Consider the following 22,102-nt stretch of genomic DNA (forward strand, 5'->3'; position numbering starts at 1 on the left):
AAGAAAATATAGTGCAGGAGTAAAACAACTTGTTCTAGGGATCTCAAACAGATAATTATGTAACTGGAAAATCTATGCTGAGACAAAATGGAATATGTTAAAAGTTCTATTAAAACTAAGATGCCACAAAAAAAGAAAACTACAGGCCAATATCACTGAGGAACATAGGTGCAAAAATAATTAACAAAATTCTAGCAAACAGAATCCAACAACATATTAAAAAGATCATACATCATGACCAAGTGGGCTTTATCCCAGGGATGCAAGGATTCTTCAATATCCACAAATCAATCAATGTGATACACCACATTAACCAATTAAAAGATAAAAACCATATGATTATCTTAGTATATGCTGCTGCTGCTGCATCGCTTCAGTTGTGTCCGACTCTGTGCGATCCCATAGATAGCAGCCCACCAGGCTTCCCATCCCTGGGACTCTCCAGGCAAGAACACTGGAGTGGGTTGCCATTTCCTTCTCCAACTCAATAGATGCAGAGAAAGCCTTTGACGAAATTCAACATCCATTTATGATAAAAAAAAAACCCTCCAGAAATCAGGCATAGAAGGAACATAACTCAACATAATAAAATCCATATATAATAAACCCAGAGTAAACATCCTCAATGGTGAAAATTGAAAGCATTCCCATAAAGTCAGGAACAAGACAAAGCTGCCCACTCTTACCACTACTATTCAACATACTTTTGGAAGATTTGGCCACAACAATCAGAGCAGAAAAAGAAATAAAAGGAATCCAGATTGGAAAAGAAGAAGTAAAACTCTCACTGTTTGCAGATGAAATGATCCTCTACAAAGAAAACCCTAAAGACTCCACCAGAGAATAACCAGAGCTAATCAGTGAATATAGTAAAGTTGCAAGATATAAAATCAACAGACAGAAATACCTTGCATTCCTATACACTAATAATGAGCAAATAGAAAGAGAAATTAAGGAAACAATTCCATTCACCGTTGCAATGAAAAAAATAAAATACTTAGGAATATATCTTCCTAAAGCAGCAAAAGACCTCTATATAGAACACTATAAAACACTGATGAAAGAAATCAAAGATGACACAAATGGGTGGAGAAATATACCATGATCATGGATCAGAAGAATCAATAGGGTGAAAATGAGTATACTACTCAAAGCAATCTATAGATTCAATGCACTCCCTATCAAGCTACTAATGGTATTTTTCAGAGAATTAGAACAAATAATTTCACAATATGTATGAAAAAAATAACCTCGAATATTCAAAGCAATCTTGAGAAAGAAGAATGGAACTGGAGGAATCAACCTGCCTGACTTCAGGATCTACTACAAAGCTGCGGTCATCAAGACAGTATGGTACTGGCACAAAGACAGAAATATAGATCAATGGAACAAAATAGAAAGCCCAGAGATAAATCCACACACCTATGGACACCTTATCTTTGAGAAAGGAGGCAAGAATATATAGTGGAGAAAAGACAATCTCTTTAACAAGTGGTGCTGGGAAAACTGGTCAACCACTTGTAAAAGAATGAAACTAGAACACTTTCTAACACCATACACAAAAATAAACTCCAAATGGATTAAAGATCTAAATGTAAGACCAGAAACTATAAAACTCCTAGAAGAGAACATAGGCAAAACACTCTCTGCCATAAATCACAGCAGGATCCTCTATGACCCACCTCCCAGAATATTGGAAATAAAAGCAAAAATAAACAAATGGGACCTAAGTAAACTTAAAAGCTCTTGCACAACGAAGGAAACTATAAGCAAGGTGAAAATACAGCCTTCAGGATGGGAGAAAATAATGGCAAATGAAGCAACTGACAAAGAATTAATCTCAAAAAAAAAAAAAAAAAAAAAACAAGCAACTCTTGAAGCTCAATTCCAGAAAAATAAGTGACCCAATCAAAAAATGGGCCAAAGAACTAAACAGTCAGTTCTCCAAGGAAGGCATACAGATGGCTAACAAACACATGAAAAGATGCTCAACATCACTCATTATCAGAGAAATGCAAAACAAAACCACAATGAGGTACCATTTCATGCTGGCAGAATGGCTGCTATCAAAAAGTCTACAAACAATAAATGTTGGAAAGGGTGCAGAAAAAGGGAACCCTCTTACACTGTTGGTGGGAATTCAGACTAGTACAGCCACTATGGAGAACAATGTGGAAATTCCTTAATAACCTGAAAATAGAACTGCCATATGACCCAGAATTCCCACTGCTGGGCATACACACCGAGGAAACCAGAATTGAAATAGACCCATGTACCCCAATGTTCATCATAGCACTGTTTACAATATCTAGGACATGGAAGCAACCTAGATGTCCATCAGCTGATGAATGGATAAGAAAGCTGTGGTACATATACACAATGGAATATTATTCAGCCATTAAAAAGAAGGCATTTTTGAATCAGTTCTAATGAGGTGGATGAAACTGGAGCCTATTATACAGAGCAAATTAAGTCAGAAAGAAAAACACCAATACAGTATATTAATGCATATATATGGAATTTAGAAAGATGGTAATGATGACCCTATATGTGAGACAGCAAAACAGACACAGATGAAAAGAACAGACTTTTGGACTCTGTGGGAGAAGGTGAGGGTGGGATGATTTGAGAGAATAGCATTGAAACATGCATATTATCATATGTGAAATAGATTGCCAGTCCAGGTTTGATGCATGAGACAGGGTGCTCAGGGCTGGTGCACTGAGATGACTCTGAGAGATGGCATGGGAAGAGAGGTGAGAAGGGCCTTCAGGATGCTGAGCACATGTACACCCATGGCTGATTCATGTGAATGTATGGCAAAAACCACCACAGTATTGTAAAGTAATTAGCCTCTGATTAAAATAAATAAATAATTTTTTAAAATAAAGAAAAGTTTAATTTTTTAAAAAAGTTCTATTTAAGACTATTCTCAATTCATTGATTCTTTGGAGAATCACTGAAAATTATTCAGTGCATCAACAACAGCCTGGAAATAATAAATAAGTGGCATGAATAAAACTAACTTGTAACTGAGAAAAGTAGCATCAAATTGAAGATAACAATTTCTCTATAATACATCTTTAAAGAAAAAAATGGAAAAAAAATAGGAAAAAGGTGAACATGAATAGTTCAGAAAAAAGTGATTTCCTGTGTTATTGGAATAGGGTTTTTTTTTTTTGTTTGCTTTATTTGTTCACAATTTTTTTCAGGTATAGCCTGAAGAGTAACTAACAATTATGTTCATACAATATTCTCAGGTCTATTCTAAGCAATTTATACATTTTAACCCTTTGTTTTTCACAGTAAAGCTGAGAAGTAGATACAAGTATTATCTTCACTTTACAGAGAAGGAAACTGATACCAGAGCAGTTATGCACCTTATACAGGGTCAAACACTTGATGCAACATTGTAGAGATTTCCCTCTCATATATAAGCAAGTTCTTGCTTTGAAGAGATAGCATTTATAAATAGCTTCCCTTGTGGCTCACTGGTAAAGAATCCGCCTGCAATGTGGGAGACCCGGGTTCAATCCCTGGGTTGAGAAGATCCCCTGGGGCAGGGAAAGACTATCCACTCCAATATTCTGGCCTAGAGAATCTCATGGAATGTGTAGACCATGGGGTCGCAAAGAGTTGGAGGCAACCGAGTGACTTTCACTTCACTTCAACAATAAGAACTATCATGTATGGAGTACTTAGCATGTGCCAGACATTATGCTAATACATTTGCATAGATTTGTTCATTTAAACTTTACAACAACTCTATGAGTTTTGTTTTGTTTTGTTTTGTTTTTTAATTCATGTATTACGGATAAAGAAACTGAATCCCAAAGAGTTTAAAAACTTGTTAAAGGGTACACAGCTGGTAAGTGGTCCAGCAACTAATTAAATACAAGTTTTTCAACGTTCATACTATCAGCCATTATAGTGCACTGCCTCCCTTCCTGGCAGCAATCAGTAGTTTAAAGGACGTCAGCCTGAGATGTTGACTGGCTGAAGTGTTGCAGAGTTTTTGCTAACAGTATACAGAGAGATTCTGAATGGTAAGCCAGCCACCAATTGTGGGGTGGATTTGAGATAAATAGAAACTTTTACAGAAGAAGCATTAAGTTGGGGCTCCCACCAAAAGAATCCCAAAATGTTGTACTCTCCCTTCAATTCTCATAGAGCCATGTTATCGTCAAGATAAACAAGCACAAACCAACCCAAAGGCAAACTTGATGTTCAGTCAGTTTGATTAAGGAAAATAATTTAACATTTATCTGACACTTTTCTTCTCCAATACTTTCCACAAACCATTAACATCGGTATTTAATCCAACACAATTAAACAAAAAATTGTACCAAAATAAAAGGAATAAGAATTGCCTTTTATCCCAGTACTTCAATGCATATTATAAGTATCAATCAGTGTTCACATTTGACCTCTGAGGTGAGAGCATTTTCACATGTGGTTTTCAGATTAAACCAAAAAACAGTTACCCAACTAGTGACCAATACCCAAGGAACAGACACAGAAATCTTGGGTTCCAGTCCTCATGTTCTACTCCTTATATATCAAATATATTTAGAAGCAGCATAACTAATAGCACTGATTTTTGTTTTCTTACTAGCTAAAACTATGTATATAACAATCACTCAGGTAATATGTATCAAGGATCACAGCATACTAAGAATTTTGTGGAATCTAAAATAAATTTGAAGTTTGATGTGACTGTGCATTTTATCTTTTTATTTAGTGTATGTTCTGGGATGGGGAGAATGGGGCTAAGGAAATGCATCTATGGTTGGTTCTAGGAGGGGGATATTATACATAGTGTAAATGTGTGATTGCATATAGACAAATAAATACATCACTCCAAGGCTCTAGTCTCTATCCATTTTATGCTAATAAAAATATTTAATTCTAAGTAAATAACTGTGCAATGTAAAATATGACTACAAACATTTACTGGCACTAACTGAATTTGTGAAATCCTTGAACATTATTGAAAATAGCCTACTACAATAGTTATCCTAAACTTCTATTACACTTAAAAGATTTTATGAGAACATTAAAGAAATGCAACAACCTTGTTGTGTTTGCAGGCATCATTTCATGTTCTGAAGTCTAATCTGTATCTTATTGTTGTTTCTTAAAAGATTTGCAAAAACTAACCATTGCAAAGTGACTTAAGGACTATGAACACTGTGAAAGCAATTATGAAACAATATATTTAATTCATAATTACATGGAGTTTGAAGGGTTACTTGTGAAGGTTAAATGACATAATATATCTAAAGGAGACTCACACAATGTTTAGCACAAGGTGAAACTCAAAAAAATTGTTTATTTATTTTTTTAAATTTCAAGCTATGTGACAGAACCTAGTCTGTTCAGTTCAGTTCAGTTCAGTCACTCAGTCGTGTCCGACTCTTTGCGACCCCATGAATCGCAGCACGCCAGGCCTCCCTGTCCATCACCAACACCCGGACTCATGTCCATCGAGTTAGTGATGCCATCCAGCCATCTCATTCTCTGTCGTCCCCTTCTCCTCCTGCTCCCAATCCCTCCCAACATCAGAGTCTTTTCCAATGAGTCAACTCTTCACATGAGGTTGCCAAAGTATTGGAGTTTCAGCTTTAGCATCATTGCTTCCAAAGAAATCCTAGAGCTGATCTCCTTCAGAATGGACTGGTTGGATCTCCTTGCAGTCCAAGGGACTCTCAAGAGTCTTCTCCAACACCACAGTTCAAAAGCATCAATTCTTCAGCACTCAGCCTTCTTCACAGTCCAACTCTCACATTCATACATGACCACAGGAAAAACCATAGCCTTGACTAGACGAACCTTTGTTGGCAAAGTAATGTCTCCGCTTTTTAATATGCTGTCTAGGTTAGTCATAACTTTCCTTCCAAGGAGTAAGCGTCTTTTAATTTCATGGCTGCAGTCACCATCTGCAGTTACTTTGGAGTCCCCAAAAATAAAGTCTGATGCTGTTTCCATTGTTTCTCCATCTATTTCCCATGAAGTGATGGGATCGGATGCCATGATCTTCGTTTTCTGAATGTTGAGCTTTAAGCCAACTTTTTCACTCTCCACTTTCACTTTCATCAAGAGGCTTTTTAGCTCCTCTTCACTTTCTGCCATAAGGGTGGTGTCATCTGCATATCTGAGGTTATTGATATTTCTCCCGGCAATCTTGATTCCAGCTTGTGTTATTTCCAGTCCAGCGTTTCTCATGATGTACTCTGCATATAAGTTAAATAAGCAGGGTGACAATATACAGCCTTGACATACTCCTTTTCCTGTTTGGAACCAGTCTGTTTTTCCATGTCCAGTTCTAACTGTTGCTTCCTGACCTGCGTACAGATTTCTCAAGAGGCAGGTCAGGTGGTCTGGTATTCCCATCTCTTTCAGAATTTTCCACAGTTTATTGTGATCCACACAGTCAAAGGCTTTGGCATAGTCAATAAATCAGAAATAGATGTTTTTCTGGAACTTTCTTGCTTTTTCCACAATCCAGCGGATGTTGGCAATTTGATCTGTTATCAGTTCTGAAATTTGATATAGGTGAAGGACAAATTTTTATGACTTCTCTGGAATGAACCAGCAGTTAATATGCTATTTTATTTCACTTCTGAAATATGATGGATAGGCCCTATAATTTCCTTGGAAGTCTTGATTTGAGAAAGACAGGGAATAACAATCATCGATTACCAGCTATATACATTCCTCATCTTAAAAATTGAAGGGAAGTGTCTTACCTGGCTGTTATGCATAGACCAACGAATCTATAAAGGTCCAGCTTCAAGATGGGTATTAAAAGGGTAAATAGATAACTGAATGAACTTATGTACATCTAGAAGAATCCCAGTCTCTTTCAAGCATGACAAGTCCTACAAGTTAAGAATTCTTAACCCTTTTCAGTGTAGGTTAGCTGCTTGTTGCTAACTGGTTGTTAACTGGTTGTTTCACTATAGTGAAACTTACTACTTGAGGCAAGTTTTGCTTCAGTTTTTGTTTTTGTAATTTATATATACTCTACAGATCATGTATATAGTGCTTTGGCCCTTTGCCTGGGAGTGACTTCTGCCTTCTGTTTATTTTATTCTGAGTTCCCTGTCTGGTATTGATTTTTGATCCCATTCCAACTCTTGGTATTTTATTTTCCTTGGGTTCTAATACTCTTAACATCTCCTTATTCTGGCCTTATACTCTACTATGTCTCCCCAGTTCTCGCTTGGATCCTTATTTCTGTGTTCTGTTGGAGGCCATAATGACATGTATTTACCTCGAAATCCAGGAAACAGTAAAATCCATCAAATGTAGCACAGAACAAGACACAGTATGGGTGAGAAAAGCTGAAGAATTAGGCTTGATTCTGTGAACTCAGTCCCTACATGATTAAAAGGAAAGACTACCTCTCTTAGCACAAAGGACCGAGATTCATCACCTCCATATTCTCTATGAGTTCCTTCATTGCTAGCTAAATGTGTCATGTCTATCTTAACCAATTTTGAAAAAAAAATTATGAAAATAATATTATTATCTATCAGTAGTGGAGGCACTCTAAAAAGTGGTAATTTGTAACTTCATAATCAGAGAGATGAAAGTCTCCTGTTTTGAGCCTATAAGGTTTTTGCAAATCTCATAATGTAAGGAAGTAATGCCACTGAGCAATAAAATCTCAGTAGGGGAGTTCTGTATTCCTATATAAAGGTTGTGCGTCTTTTTCTGCCTAAAGAGTTCTATTTGAAACAAACCAGAGGTGCTGTGTTAAAAGGCCTGAACCTGTGTCCTTAATAAGCATTTTTGGGGCTTTTAGTCCTGTGGCAGGAGTATGCCCTTTCTTAAAAATTTCTTTAACTTGAAGTAAAAAAGATTAATTGATAGAAATTCAACTTTTTTTTTTCTTCAAAGGAAGGTATTTTCCTTCTTAATCATGTGTTATTAAACTCCAGACTAAGGGGCCAATGAATGACTGAATGACCAAATAAAAGGTGTGTCACCTGAGAATGTCCTTTCCTGAGTCAGTTCAGTTCAGTTGCATCTGACTCTGTCACCTCATGAACTGCAGCATGCCAGGCCTCCCTGTCCATCACCAACTCCCGGAGTTTACTCAAACTTATGTCCACTGAGTTGGTGATGCCATCCAACCTATCTTATCCTCTGTCATCCCCTTCTCCTCCCACCTTCAATCTTTCCCAGCATCAGGGTCTTTTCCAGTGAGTCAGTTCTTTGCATCAGGTGGCCAAAATATTGGAATTTCAGCATCAGCATCAGTCCTTCCAATGAATGCTCAGGACCAATTTCCTTAAGGATGGACTGGTTGGATCTCCTTGCAGTCCAAGGGACTCTCAAGAGTCTTCTCCAACACCACAGTTCAAAAGCATCAATTCTTCGGTGCTCAACTTTCTTTGTAGTCCAACTTTCACATCCATACATTGCTACTGAAAAAAACATAGCTTTGACTAGACGGATCTTTTTTTGCAAAGTAATGTCTCTAATTTTTAATATGCTGTCTATATTGGCCATAACTTTCGAGAGTCAGCACATCACTAAAACTGTCAATTGGGAAGAATTTTCTGAGCGACATTTAGCCTGGGGAAAAAAAAATAAAAGAATCCTCTTCCTGCCTCTGCTATACCTTGCAGGCTCCTCTGTTCTGAATATATTCCTAATAGCTTTAGAAATTATTTATTATTTCTTGCATTCTTGGGACCGTATACTATGTTTTAGATGGAGGAGGGGAGAAATCTGCAGTTACCTTGAACCTAGAGTCTTGGAGCTTGAAGGGCAGTAAATCTCCTTCCTTAGTTTTATAGTTAAGAATTTGCTTGTCTTCCTGTAGATAAACAGATTGTCAGTCTTCCATTATTCATCCCATATGCCAAGGTTTATTCTGCTTTCATTTATGTGATGTTTCTTAATGGCATATCTACTTTGGTTCTGTATCCTAAGAGTTGATTTTCCTTAGTGTTCTGTTCATAATGGGGAATGCTGCTACCACATTTATCCTGAGAATCAGAGAACAAATGGAAATCGTTCAATTCCATTGCCTCTAATCCCTAGTAAAAGTTTTATCTTTTAGGTTATCTTTCTTAAAAAGGTGAAAGATTTATGCAATCTGAGGAGAAACCAGAGTATATATTATATGCCAACCTTAAATGAGAAACCAAAACAAAATTGCAGACTGGCTAAAGGAAGTATAACTTAATAGATGATAACTTCCTGTGATGGTTTTCTCTTCCCATCCCTCTCTCTCTCTCTCTTCCTCCCTTCCTACTTTTCTTCCCTTCCTAACTCCCTTTCTTCCTTATTTTAGCAATCATTTTAGGGTCTATGACATGCCAGGTACTGTGCCATGTATTGAGTGTACAGAGAACAATAAAATAACAACTCAAAGCCTTTGTGTGTAGATTCTCTGGCATAGTTACTTGAAAGGAAAATTAAGACTAGTGGTGGTGTTGTGGGTGTGGACAGGGCATAGGAAATGGATGATTGCCACAGCAAATACAAAGGAAATAAAGATGAATAATTTACAGTCTGTTTATAATCGAGGTGAATCTTGCTCCTAGGAGAAAACCCTATATTTCAAAACCTGAAGAGCAAAATCATCATATGAAATAGGTGGTCTGATTAAAATATGCTTGTGAGGCAGATAGATAATATGCACCAAAAAAAAAAAAATCTGACAATTAAATTATAAAATCCTAAAGTTGAAATCACCTTAAAGGATTGTATGATTCTATTCAGTGATATACAAAATTGTCTTTGTCTGAATTAGTCAAAGTTTTATCTGGATAATTTTATAGCAATCTCTCTAATTATCAATCTTGAGGCAGAAAAAAAACACTTAAATGGCTCAGTGTGAGAATTCCTGAATATCAGAATCTGATTTGAACATAATTCATTTCAACAAATAGCATTTTGCTGGTGAAGATGGGCATAGGTAAGCATTTTGGGGGCAATTCAAGGAACTTATAGTCTATTAGGAGAGTTAAGTCATATATTAGGTTCAACCATGTAAATTCTACTTATGTGAGTCAAATATAACTAAATATCAACAATTTAGTATAGTTCAACTTAATACCAGAAGACAAGTACACAAAGAATAAAACATAACTAAAACTAAAAAAAAAAAAAAAAAAGAATATGCAAAAATAGTATCCCAATTGATCAAATACAGGGATAAACTTTTGCTAGATAGATTTGCAGGGAAGTAGGGTTAAGGAAATCAGGTTTCAGAAGGCTGGATTGGCAGGGTAGTGTTCTGTCTAGCTTTTACGAAATATTGACAAAAATTTTACACACAAAGAGACAGGGGAGTAGGTAAAATAGTGGGAGCAAAAGTACATAATCAGTAAAGTACATGCATTTTACAGTAAACAATGGGTACTTCAGCTGGAATGAGAAGTGAAGTGAAGTGGCTCAGTTGTGTCCGACTCTTTGCGACCCCATGGATTGTAGCCTATCAGGCTCCTCTGTCCATGGGATTTTCCAGGCAAGAATACTGGAGTAGGTTGCCATTTCCTTCTCCAGGGGAACTTCCTGACCCAGGGATCAAAGCTGGGTCTCCCGCATTGTAGGCAGATGATTTACCCATTGAGCCACAAGGGAAGCCTCTTTATGAAGGTAAAGCATGGGATATAAAATTAGAATGGAAAATGGAGGCAAAAGCTATCTGGCACAAACTATGAGTTATAAATTTGATTCACCTCATTCAATCCTGATCAATCAGGATACTATTTTTGCATATTCTTTTATTTTGAGGAGCCTTTCAACAATTTCATTGTGGCAGGGTTATGTTAAATCGGAGCTGAACTTCAGAAGCTTGTCAATGATGCACATGGTGTGTTAATTGTGAATGGAATGGAAAACAAAGGGAGCTTTCAGCCAGCAAAAGATCCAATATTCTGAAGAGGAACCAGATATATTAGAGCTGCATATCCATAGACATCTCTGACAAATGTTAAGTATAGTTTGCCTCTAATATCTACAGTATCTTCTTTATGCCTGTCAGTATCTTGAAATGCCTGCCATTTCAAGGCACTTATTGTCTTCTATTTTTTTGTCCATTTTTTCTATTAGACTCAATTCTCATGTAAAAATGGGTTCCAATATTTCACTCACAATGAGGTGTAATTACAGTTTAATATATCATGTCTTTTGCTCTTCCCCTACCCTCTACTCATGGCTCAAAATAGTCAGCCAGCTGATTTGCTTGTAAGACTAGCAGTAGAATATTCACCAGAAGTAGAAAAACTAGGGGACTAAAATGTATGGCATTTATTTAACCGTTAGAGTATTACAGCATTAACTACAAAGTCATTGACTCAAAGAGGGAAACAACCAGGGCTAAAGAATGATACACAGGACTGCAAAATTCTCTTAGAAAAGACCCTAGAGTTCAGTTTACTCAATTCTCCAGACAATGATGTGACTCTTTCTGAAGTATCCTTATCAAGAAGTTACCCAGCATCTGTTTGCATATATTTTGAGATGGAGAACAACTATATTCCCTGAGGCAGCAAATTCCATTCTCAATTCTGTTATTAATCTTTCTTAAGCTAAGCCTAAATCTCCTTACCTACTCCCTCAACTCATCAATTGGTCAAAGACCTATTTTCTATGGTGATAAGAAATAATCTTACCCCTTATTCTAAAAAACACTCCTCTAAATATTTGAAAAGGGGTGTGCTGTGGCCACTGAGTCTTCTCTTCTCAGGATAAAGAACCAATTTCCTTACATTAAAAAAATTCAAATTCCTTTATCCTTATTATTCCTATTTTAGACATCTCCAGCCTGTTCTATTCAAGACCCTGGATGCCAAATAGAAATCAAAGAGCAAAAAAGGTTGATTTCTCTCAAATAATTTATAAACATGTATTTTGGGGATATAATAAAGGGATTAGTGTCATATATGTGGAATCACTGCCAAGACCAAAGTTAAAGAAACTTTTCCCTGTTTTCTTCTAGGAGTTTTATGGCTTCAGGTCTTATGTTTAAGTATATAATCTATTTCAAGTTGATTCAGAAAATGAAGATCATGGCATCTGGTCCCATCACTTCATGGAAAATAGATGGGGAAACACTGGAAACAGTGTCAGACTTTATTTTGGGGAGCTCCAAAATCACTGCAGATGGTGATTGCAGCCATGAAATTAAAAGACACTTACTCCTTGGAAGGAAAGTTATGACCAACCTAGATAGCGTATTCAAAAGCAGAGACATTACTTTGCCAACAAAGGTCCGTCTAGTCAAGGCTATGGTTTTTCCTGTGGTCATGTATGGATGTGAGAGTTGGACTGTGAGGAAGGCTGAGTGCCGAAGAATTGATGCTTTTGAACTGTGGTGTTGGAGAAGACTCTTGAGAGTCCCTTGGACTGCAAGGAGATCCAACCAGTCCATTCTGAAGGAGCTCAGCTCTGGGATTTCTTTGGAAGGAATGATGCTAAAGCTGAAACTCCAGTACTTTGGCCACCTCATGCGAAGAGTTGACTCACTGGAAAAGACTCTGATGCTGGGAGGGATTGGGGGCAGGAGGAGAAGGGGACGACAGAGGATGAGATGGCTGGATGGCATCACTGACTCGATGGACATGAGTCTGAGTGAACTCTGGGAGTTGGTGATGGACAGGGAGGCCTGGCGTGCTGCGATTCATGGGGTCGCAAAGAGTCGGACACGACTGAGTGACTGAACTGAACTGAACTGAACTGAAGTTGATTTTTGTGAATGTTTTAAGATAAGTGTAGTAATCCTTATCTTAAGGATATTACTAAAATAAGGATTGTAAGATAATTTGTAGTAATCAAATTTCCCTGACACCATTTATTGAAGAGACTCTTCTTTTCCCAGTGAGTGTCTTTGGTTTCCTTATCAAATATCATTGACCACATCCATTGATGGGGATAAGTTCAAACTATGTCCTATTGACCTATATGTTTACATTCAGCCCAGTATCACACTGTTTCAATTACTATGCCTTTGTGAAATTAGGAGTGTGAAATATTTACTTTTTTCTTCTTTCTCTGGATTAGTTTGGTTATTCTGATTCTTTGTGGCTTCACACAAATTTTAGAATCATTTTTACTACTTATGTGAAAAAAATGCCATCGAAATTTTTTTCTTAATTTATGTTTTTTAATTAACGGATAAATGCTTTACAGAATTTTGTTGTTTCTGTCAAACCTCAACATGAATCAGCCATAGGTATACATATACTCCCTCCCTTTTGAATCTCCCTCCCATCTCCTTCCCCATCACACCTACATTCTTTTTCACATTCTTTTCCATTATGGTTAATCACAGGATATTGCATCTATGTTCATCAGTGATATTGGCCTGTAGTTTTCTTTTTTGTGTGTTTTCTTTGTCTAGTTTTGGTATCAAGGTAAAGATGGCCTCATAGAATAAGTTTGGAAGTGTTCCTTCCTCTGAAATTTTTTGAAGTAGTTTTAGAAGGACAGGCATTAGCTATTCTCTTAATGTTTGACAGAATTATCCTGTGAAGCCTTCTGGTCCTGGGCTTTTGGTTTTGGGGAGATTTTTGATCACAGCTTCAATTTCAGAGCTTGTAATTGGCTTGTTCATAATTTCTCTTTCTTCCTGGTTCAGTCATGGAAGATTGAACTATTCTAAGAATCTGTCCATTTAGTCTGGGTTATCCATTTTATTGCCATATAGTTGTTCATAATAGTCTCTTATTTTCCTATGTATTTCTGCATTGTCTGTTGTAACCTCTCCATTTCCATTTCAAGTTTTGTTGATTTGATTCTTCTCTCTTTTTTTCTTGATGAGTCTGCTAAAGGATTGTTAATTTTGCTTATCTTCTCAAAGAACCAGCTTTTAGTTTTATCAATCTTTACTATTGTTTATTTAATTTCTTTTTCATTTATTTCTGCTTGGATCTTTATGATTTCTTTCCTTCTATTAATTTTTTGGGGTTTTTGTTCTTCTTTTTCCAGTTGTTTTAGGTGTAAATTTAGGTTGTCTGTTCAATCTTTTTCTTGTTTCCTGAAGTGGATTGTACTTCCCTCTTAGAACTGCTTTTGCTACATCCCATAGGTTTTGAGTTGTCATGTTCTCATTGTAATTTGTTTCTAGATATATTTTGATTTCCCTTTTGATTTCTTCAGTAATCTGTTGGTTACTTAGAAACGTGTTGTTTATTCTCCATGTGTTTGTGTTTCTTACAGTTTCTTTCTTGTAATTGATATCTAGTCTCATAGTGTTGTGGTCAGAGGATATGCTTGATATGATTTCAATTTTCTTACATATATTGAGGTTTAATTTGTGATTTCAATTTTCTTACATATACTGAAGTTTAATTTGTGAACCAAGATGTGGTCTATCCTGTTCCATGTGCACTTGAGAAGAAGGTGTATTCTTCTGCATTTGGATGGAATGTCCTGAAGATATCAATGAGATCCATCTCATCTAATGCATACTTTAAGACTTGTGTTTCCTTATTAGTTTTCTGTTTTGATGATCTGTCCATTGGTGAGAGTGGGGTGTTAAAGTCTCCTACTATTATTGTGTTACTTTCAATTTCTCCTTTTATGTCTGTTAGTCTTTGTCTTATGTATTGAGGTGCTCCTATATTTGGTACATAGATATTTACAATTGTTATGTTTTCCTCTTGGATTGATCCCTTGATCATTATATAGTGTCCTTCCTTATCTCTTGTACTCTTCTTTATTTTAAGGTCTATTTTGACTGATATGAGGATTGCTAATCCAGCTTTCTTTTGCTTCCCATTTGCATGGAATATATTTTTCCACCCTCTCACTTTCAGTATATAAGTGTCTCTAGGTCTGAAATGAGTTTCTTGTAGACAGCATACATATATGGGTCTTGTTTTTGTATCCATTCAGCCAGTCTGTGTCTTTCTGTTAGAGCATTTAATTCAATTACATTTAAAGTAATAATTGATATATATGTTCCTATTTTAATTTTATTAACTGTTTGGGGTTGATTTTGTAGATCCTTTTTCTTCTCTTGTGTTTCTTGACTATATAAGTCCCTTTAAAATTTACTGTGCAGTTGGTTTGGTGATACTGAGTTCTCTTAACCTTTGCTTGTCCGAAAAGCTTTTGATTTCTCCATCAATTTTGAATTAGATTCTTGCTGGGTACAGTAATCTTGGTAGTATATTTTTATCTTTCAGTATCTTAAATATATCCTACCATACCCTTCTTACATTCAGAATTTCTGCTGAAAGATTAGCTGTTAAGCATATGGGATTTCCCTTGTAAGTTACTTGTTGCTTTTCCCTTGCTGCTTTTGATAGTCTTTCTTTGTGTTTAGTCTTTGTTAGTTTGATTAGTATGTTTCTTGGCATGTTTCTCCTTAGGTTTATCCTGTATAGAACTCTTTGTGCCTCTTGGACTTGAATGACTATTTCCATGTTCGGGAAATTTTCAACTATAATCTTTTCAAAAATTTTCTCATACCCTTTCTTTTTCTCATTTCTTCTGGGACCTCTATAATTCGAATGTTGGTGCATTTGATATTGTCACAGAGGTCTCTGAGACTATACTCATTTCATTTTTTTACTTTATTCTACTCTTCAGAAGTTATTTCCACCATTTTAATCTTCCAGCTCACTGATTAGTTCTTCTGCTTCAGATATGTTGCTATTGATTCCTTCTAGAGGTTTTTTTTTTTTTTAATTTCAGTAATAGTGTTATTTATTTCTGTATGTTTATTCTCTAATTATTCTAGGTTTTTGTTAATTGATTCTTGCATTTTCTCCATTTTGTATTCAAAGTTTTTAATCACCTTTGCTATCATTATTCTGAATTCTTTTTCAGGTAATTTGCCTGTTTCTTCTTCATTTATTTGGACTTCTGTGTTTCTAGTTTGTTCCTTAATTGTGTAGTATTTATCTGCCTTTTCATTACTTATTTTTTTTTAACTTATTGTGTTTGATGTCTCCTTTTCCCAGGCTTCAAGGTTGAATTCTTTCTTCCTTTTGTTTTCTGCCCTCCTAAGTTTGGTCCAGTGGTTTGTATAAGCTTTGTATAGGATGAGATTTGTGCTGAGTTTTTGTTTGTTTTTTTGTTTTTCCTCTGTTTGGCAAGGCTGAGTGAGATGGTAATCTTGTCTGCTGATGATTGGGTTTGTATTTTTGTTTTGTTTGTTGTTTAGATGAGGTATCCTGCACAGGGTGCTACTGGTGGTTGGGTGATGGTGGGTCTTATATTCAAGTGGTTTCCTTTGTATGAGTTCTCACTATTTGATACTCCCTAGGGTTAGTTCTCTGGTAGTCTAGGGTCTTGGAGTCAGTGCTCCCACTCCAAAGGCTCAAGCCTTTAGCTTAAATCTGAAGATGACCCAAAGCTGGTGGGGATATCAAATTTGTTGAAGAACAAAACTGAGATTCAAAATGAGCTCAGAATGGCTGGAGTACTGGGCTCTCCCAGCCTCTTTATAGCCCAAGTAGAGGGCTAGAATTTTGATGAGCACTGAATTAAATCTATAGGTGGTTTAGGGTAATATGGACATTTTAACCAAATTAATTCTTCCAATTTATGAATATAGGATATCTTTACATTTGTTTGTGTATTCTTCAATTTATTTTATCAAAGCCTTGCAATTGTCAGTGTATAAGATCTTTTAACTCTTTGGTTAAATTTATTTCTAAGGATTTTATTGTTTTTTGGTATTGTGAATGGCATTGCTTTTTTAATTTCTTTTTCAAAGGTTTTGTTGTTAGTGTATAGAAACACAACTTTTTATGTTGACTTTTTTATTCTGCAACTGCTAAGGTTTTTTATTAGCTCTAACAGGTTTCTGGGCATGGTCTTCAGGTATTTTTTATATGTAAGCTCATGTCTTCTGCAAACAAAGACAATTTTACTTCTTTTCTTATTTGGAAACTTTTCAAACAGCAAAATGAAATCAACAAAATGAAAATATAATCTATATAAGGGATAAATATTTGCAAATTATATATATATATATAATGGTTAATATCCAAAATATATAAAGAATTCATACAACTCCATAGAAAAAACAAACAACTGATTTAGAAATGGACATAGGAGTTGAATAGATGTTTTTTTTTTTTTCCCTCCCCAAGGAGAAGTACAAATGACCAACAAGTACATGAAAAGAGGTGTCTCACGTGTACCCCAATGTTCATCGCAGCACTGTTTATAATAGCCAAGACGTGGAAGCAACCTAGATGTCCATCAGCAGATGAATGGATAAGAAAGCTGTGGTACATATACACAATGGAGTATTACTCAGCCATTAAAAAGAATACATTTGAATCAGTTCTAATGAGGTGGATGAAACTGGAGCCTATTATACAGAGTGAAGTAAGCCAGAAGGAAAAACATAAATACAGTATACTAACGCATATATATGGAATTTAGAAAGATGGTAACAATAACCCGGTGTACGAGACAGCAAAAGAGACACTGATGTATAGAACAGTCTTATGGACTCTGTGGGAGAGGGAGAGGGTGGGAAGATGTGGGAGAATGGCAATGAAACATGTAAAATATCATGTAGGAAACGAGTTGCCAGTCCAGGTTCGATGCATGAGGCTGCATGCTGGGGGCTGGTGCACTGGGACGGCCCAGAGGGATGGTATGGGGAGGGAGGAGGGAGGAGGGTTCGGGATGGGGAACACATGTATACCTGTGGAGGATTCATTTTGATATTTGGCAAAACTAATACAATTATGTAAAGTTTAAAAATAAAATAAAATTGGAAGAATTAAAAAAAAAAAAAGAAAAAGAAAAGAAAAGAGGTGTCTCAAAAAAAAAAAAAAATAGAACTACCATATATTTCAGCAGTCCCATTTCTGAGTATATAGCTAAAAGAATTAAAATCAGGATCTCAAAGTGATATCTGCACTGTAATTTTCATTGCAGCATTATTCACAATAGTTGAAATATGGATGAAAGATCATGCTTAGTCTGTATAGATTGATGAAAATAGAGGGTTTCAGATTTTTGTTTTTGGAAATTTCAACACACTTTGCTGTGTTCCAATTTTAGTCAAGACCATTTCCATTAGATGTAGATAATTTATGTACCTTCCCCTTTGCCATCTAGTATGTCTTGCTACTAGTTTTTTCATCTTCACTAGGTGTGTGCCATGCATGTCTTTATCTGGGCAGGTGGCTTGCATAATCTGCTCATTTATAAAACATCTACCCTCTCTTCTTTTGCCTTCATTCAGCTGCTAGTTATGAATCTACAATTGTTAGGTCCATAGATTTCTATGAAGTTTCAAGACCAAGCTTTAAAATATTCATATTTCTTATATTCTTTTGAGTTGCTCTATCATTCTACCCTAAATAAGGATCAAGATACCTTTCACAGTATGTTGATGCTCTTCAGAGAAAAGATCCAGAAGGCATAATCTGAGATGAAAAACTGGTATGAGAAAACTGGATAAATGAAAACAGGATGAATAAGGAAATATTTTCCCCCAAAATGTGAAAAATCATCTTCCCTAATATTTAGTCATTCCTGTTTCTGTGCTGCTATGCTATTTTGGTCTGAGTCTTGTGAATGGGTGTTTGCGATGCCAATTTAATTTAGCACCATCATCACGATAAGAGCAGCTGTCCAGAATTCATATTTCCAAAGGGTTTTTTTAAAACCTGTTTTGAAATAGATGTTCTGACTGCTTCACTGAAAACGAAATATCTATGTGTGCATGTGCAGTGTTTCTCCCTTTGGGTCTTTCTACTTCCAAATGCTTATAGTGTTTTTTGGCTTCAAAATAGTTTTGGGCAATGGATTCCTTTAAACACACATACAAAAGTATACGCATATGCACATATGGTTGGATGGCATCGCCGACTCAATAGAGACGAGTTTGGGTAAACTCCGGAAGTTGGTGATGGACAGGGAGGCCTGGCATACTGCAGTCCATGGGGTCACAAAGAGTTGGACATGACTGAGTGAGTGAACTAAAATGATGAACACACTCTTCTTCCCAGAATACTTTGCCTCAGCATGGACCAAATATAAGACCGAAAACAGCATCTTGTTGTATCATTTAAAATGTAGTATTTATAATGCAAAACCCACACTGCCATAACGTCCTGAAACAGTATGAATTCGTAATTAAGAGCACAAACTTTGTTGTTAAGCAGACATGGAATCAAATCCCAGTTCATATTTGTTAGCTCTATGACCTCAGGAAAAATTAATGAACTTCTCTTAGCTCAATATCTTAATAGATGAAATGTAGACATGTTAGTATTTATTTCTGTGTAACAAAGAATCCCAAACCATTGTGGCTTAAAACAATAGTTGCAAATATAATTAAGCTAAATAACAAATTAGTTTTCAACTCTGTGGTTTGACAATTTAGACTGGGATCTGCTGAGTGGATCTTCTGGTTCCAATTGGATTTTTCTTATGCATCCTTAGTCAGCTACAGGTTAGCTAGGAGGCTGTTTGTCCAGACTTTGGCTAATGTTAACTAGCTCTCTCTAATGTGGCCTCTCATCCTACAGCAAGTTAGATTATCCTTGAACACATGGAAATGGCAGATTCACACACACACACACACACACACAGACTCAGACTCTGAATTGGCACAATATCACTTTTAACATGTTTTATTAACCAAATCCGCTAACAATGAAAATTTAGTTTTAAAGAGTGAGGATAAGATCACATCTAGGTGGCAGGAGGAGTAAAATATGGAGCTAAATTCTCTCACAAATTCATTAAAAATACATCTTTATACGGAATGATTCTCACAGAACATCTATTTCACACTGACAAAATACTTCAGACTTCCAAAAGGCAAGAACATTTCCACATATCTGGGTAGGGCAAAGAAAACAAAAAAAAGAGAGATACAGAGAGAAAGGAACTGGGATGGAACTTGCATCCCTGGGAAGGAGCTGTAAAGTGGAAAGGTTTCCACACAGTGAGAAATCCTATCATCTCACTGATGAGATCAGCTGGGACAGAGGGGGAGCTTTGGAGCCTCAAAGGAGAGCATAGCACCCAGTTTGCAGAAGGCAAAGTGGAGAGAGACCTGCACAGATCATCTGGTCAGTGCCAGATGACTCTCCTTAGTGGAGTCCACTTGTCCACTGGGGTGAGTGGAGGCTAGGTGCTGAGGCTCAGGTTTTGAAGATCAGACCACGGGAAGAGGACTGGATTTGGATGCATGGAGATAGCCTGAGGGGGCTACAGTGTTGTGTGCCACACCTAGGGAATGCAAGAAGAAGCCTGGGCCTACCAGAGAGGCAAGGAGCCCTTGTTCTAGGGTGTTTGATTAGAAGGGTGGTCCACCATAGATCTTTTTCCTTTTCATGTACTCTCAGGCAGCATGGTACCACCCACCTACATGAGCTCTAGGGCCAGGTGTGAACTGCTTCTATTATCATGGTCTTCAGAGGAGAGTGCAGACAGCTGCTGCCACTGAGGATCCCACAAGAGGGCACAAGTTGCTGCTGCCATTTCCCAAGGAGCACATACAACCCACTACTGCCACCTCCAAGTGTCCCACAACTGGGAACTAATCACTGCCCTTACCTTCCTGGAAGCAAGCATGGGTTGCACACCTGCACATCCTCTATCAAGTGGATAATGGTTAGCACACTCTGAGGAAAGAGATGGCAAGCACTCAAACCAAAAATACCCCTCATGTTAAAAAATATTAAGCCCACACAAGCTATGATGATATGCTCCCACAAATAAATAGCCATCCAAGACTGCAGTAGAAAATTATTTCTCCTAAATTCACAGAATAAGAGAAAAATAAACAAAATGCAAATGTATAGGAGCCATTCTCAGTTAAAAGACAAATAGAAATCACTTGAAGGAACAAACAATAAAACAGACCTTTTCAGTCTAACAGACAAAAAGTTCAAAAAGGACGTAATGAAAATACTGAAAAAATTAAGAAAGACTATTGACAGAAATACAGATTACTATAAACAGGAACTAGAAATTATAAGGAAGATACAAGAAAAAATAGAAAATTCATTTCCTGAGACAAAAGCTGAGCTAAAGGCAATGATTAGCAGAATGAATAGTTTAGAATAAAGAATAAATAATCTGAAAGGTAGAAAAATGGATATTACCCAATCAAAACAGCAGACAGAAAGCCAAATTTAAAGAAATAAAAGATACCTGTGAAATAATGTAAAGCATGCTTATATATACATAATAGGCTTTCCAGAAGTAGAAGAAAAGAAAAGGGAGATTGAAAATGTATATGAAAAAAATTATAGCTGGAAATTCCCCAAACTTAAACAATGAAGCAGATATACAGATACAGGAAGCACAGAAGGCCCCAAACAAGATGAATCCAAATAAACCTACCCCAAGGCATTTTTAAAAAATGGCAAAAGTTAAAGATAGAGAGAAGATTCTAAAGGCAGCAAGTGTTAATTACAAGTGAACCCCATAAGGCTACCAGCTTATTTCTATACAGAAACACTGTAGGACAGAAGGGAGTGGCAAACAATATTAAAAATTTTGAAAGGGAAAAATATGAAATCTAGAAAACTCTACCCAACAATATTATTTGGAATAGGAAGAGAAATAAAGAATTTCTCAGACAAACAAAAACTAAAAGAATACAGCAATACTAAACCTAGCTTAAAAGAAAAACTTAAATGGCATTTTTAAATAGAAAAGAAACAAGAAGATATAGGAAGGAAGAAGTCATAATTGGAAAGTTAATTACTTAAATTAGCTAGTAAACAGATCAAAAATAAAAAAAAATATTTGTGGAAGTAATGATAAACACAAGGAACAGAAAATGAATATACATAAAGACATAAAAAAGGACATCAGAATCAAAAAATTGGGGAAAGGAGAATAAGAAAATGCAGATATTTTTCTTTCCTTTTTTTTTTTTAAGAATGTGTTTGAGCCTGTATGACTATCAGTCTAAAGCAAGCAGACATAAAAAGGGATTAACATACTCGAAAAACAGAACATCTATTCAAAAACATACAATATATTCACAAAATACAAAAAGAAGAGAACAAAACATAAAACAAAAGTAAATATTCAAACCACAAAAAAAGGAACAAAGAAGAAACAACTGAAAAGCAAGATTTGAAATGACAACAAATTTATATGTATTAATATTACCTTAAAGGTCAATGAACTA

The sequence above is a fragment of the Bos javanicus genome, chromosome X (genome assembly GCF_032452875.1).
Source record: "Bos javanicus breed banteng chromosome X, ARS-OSU_banteng_1.0, whole genome shotgun sequence".
In the NCBI taxonomy this organism is placed as follows: Eukaryota; Metazoa; Chordata; class Mammalia; order Artiodactyla; family Bovidae; genus Bos; species Bos javanicus.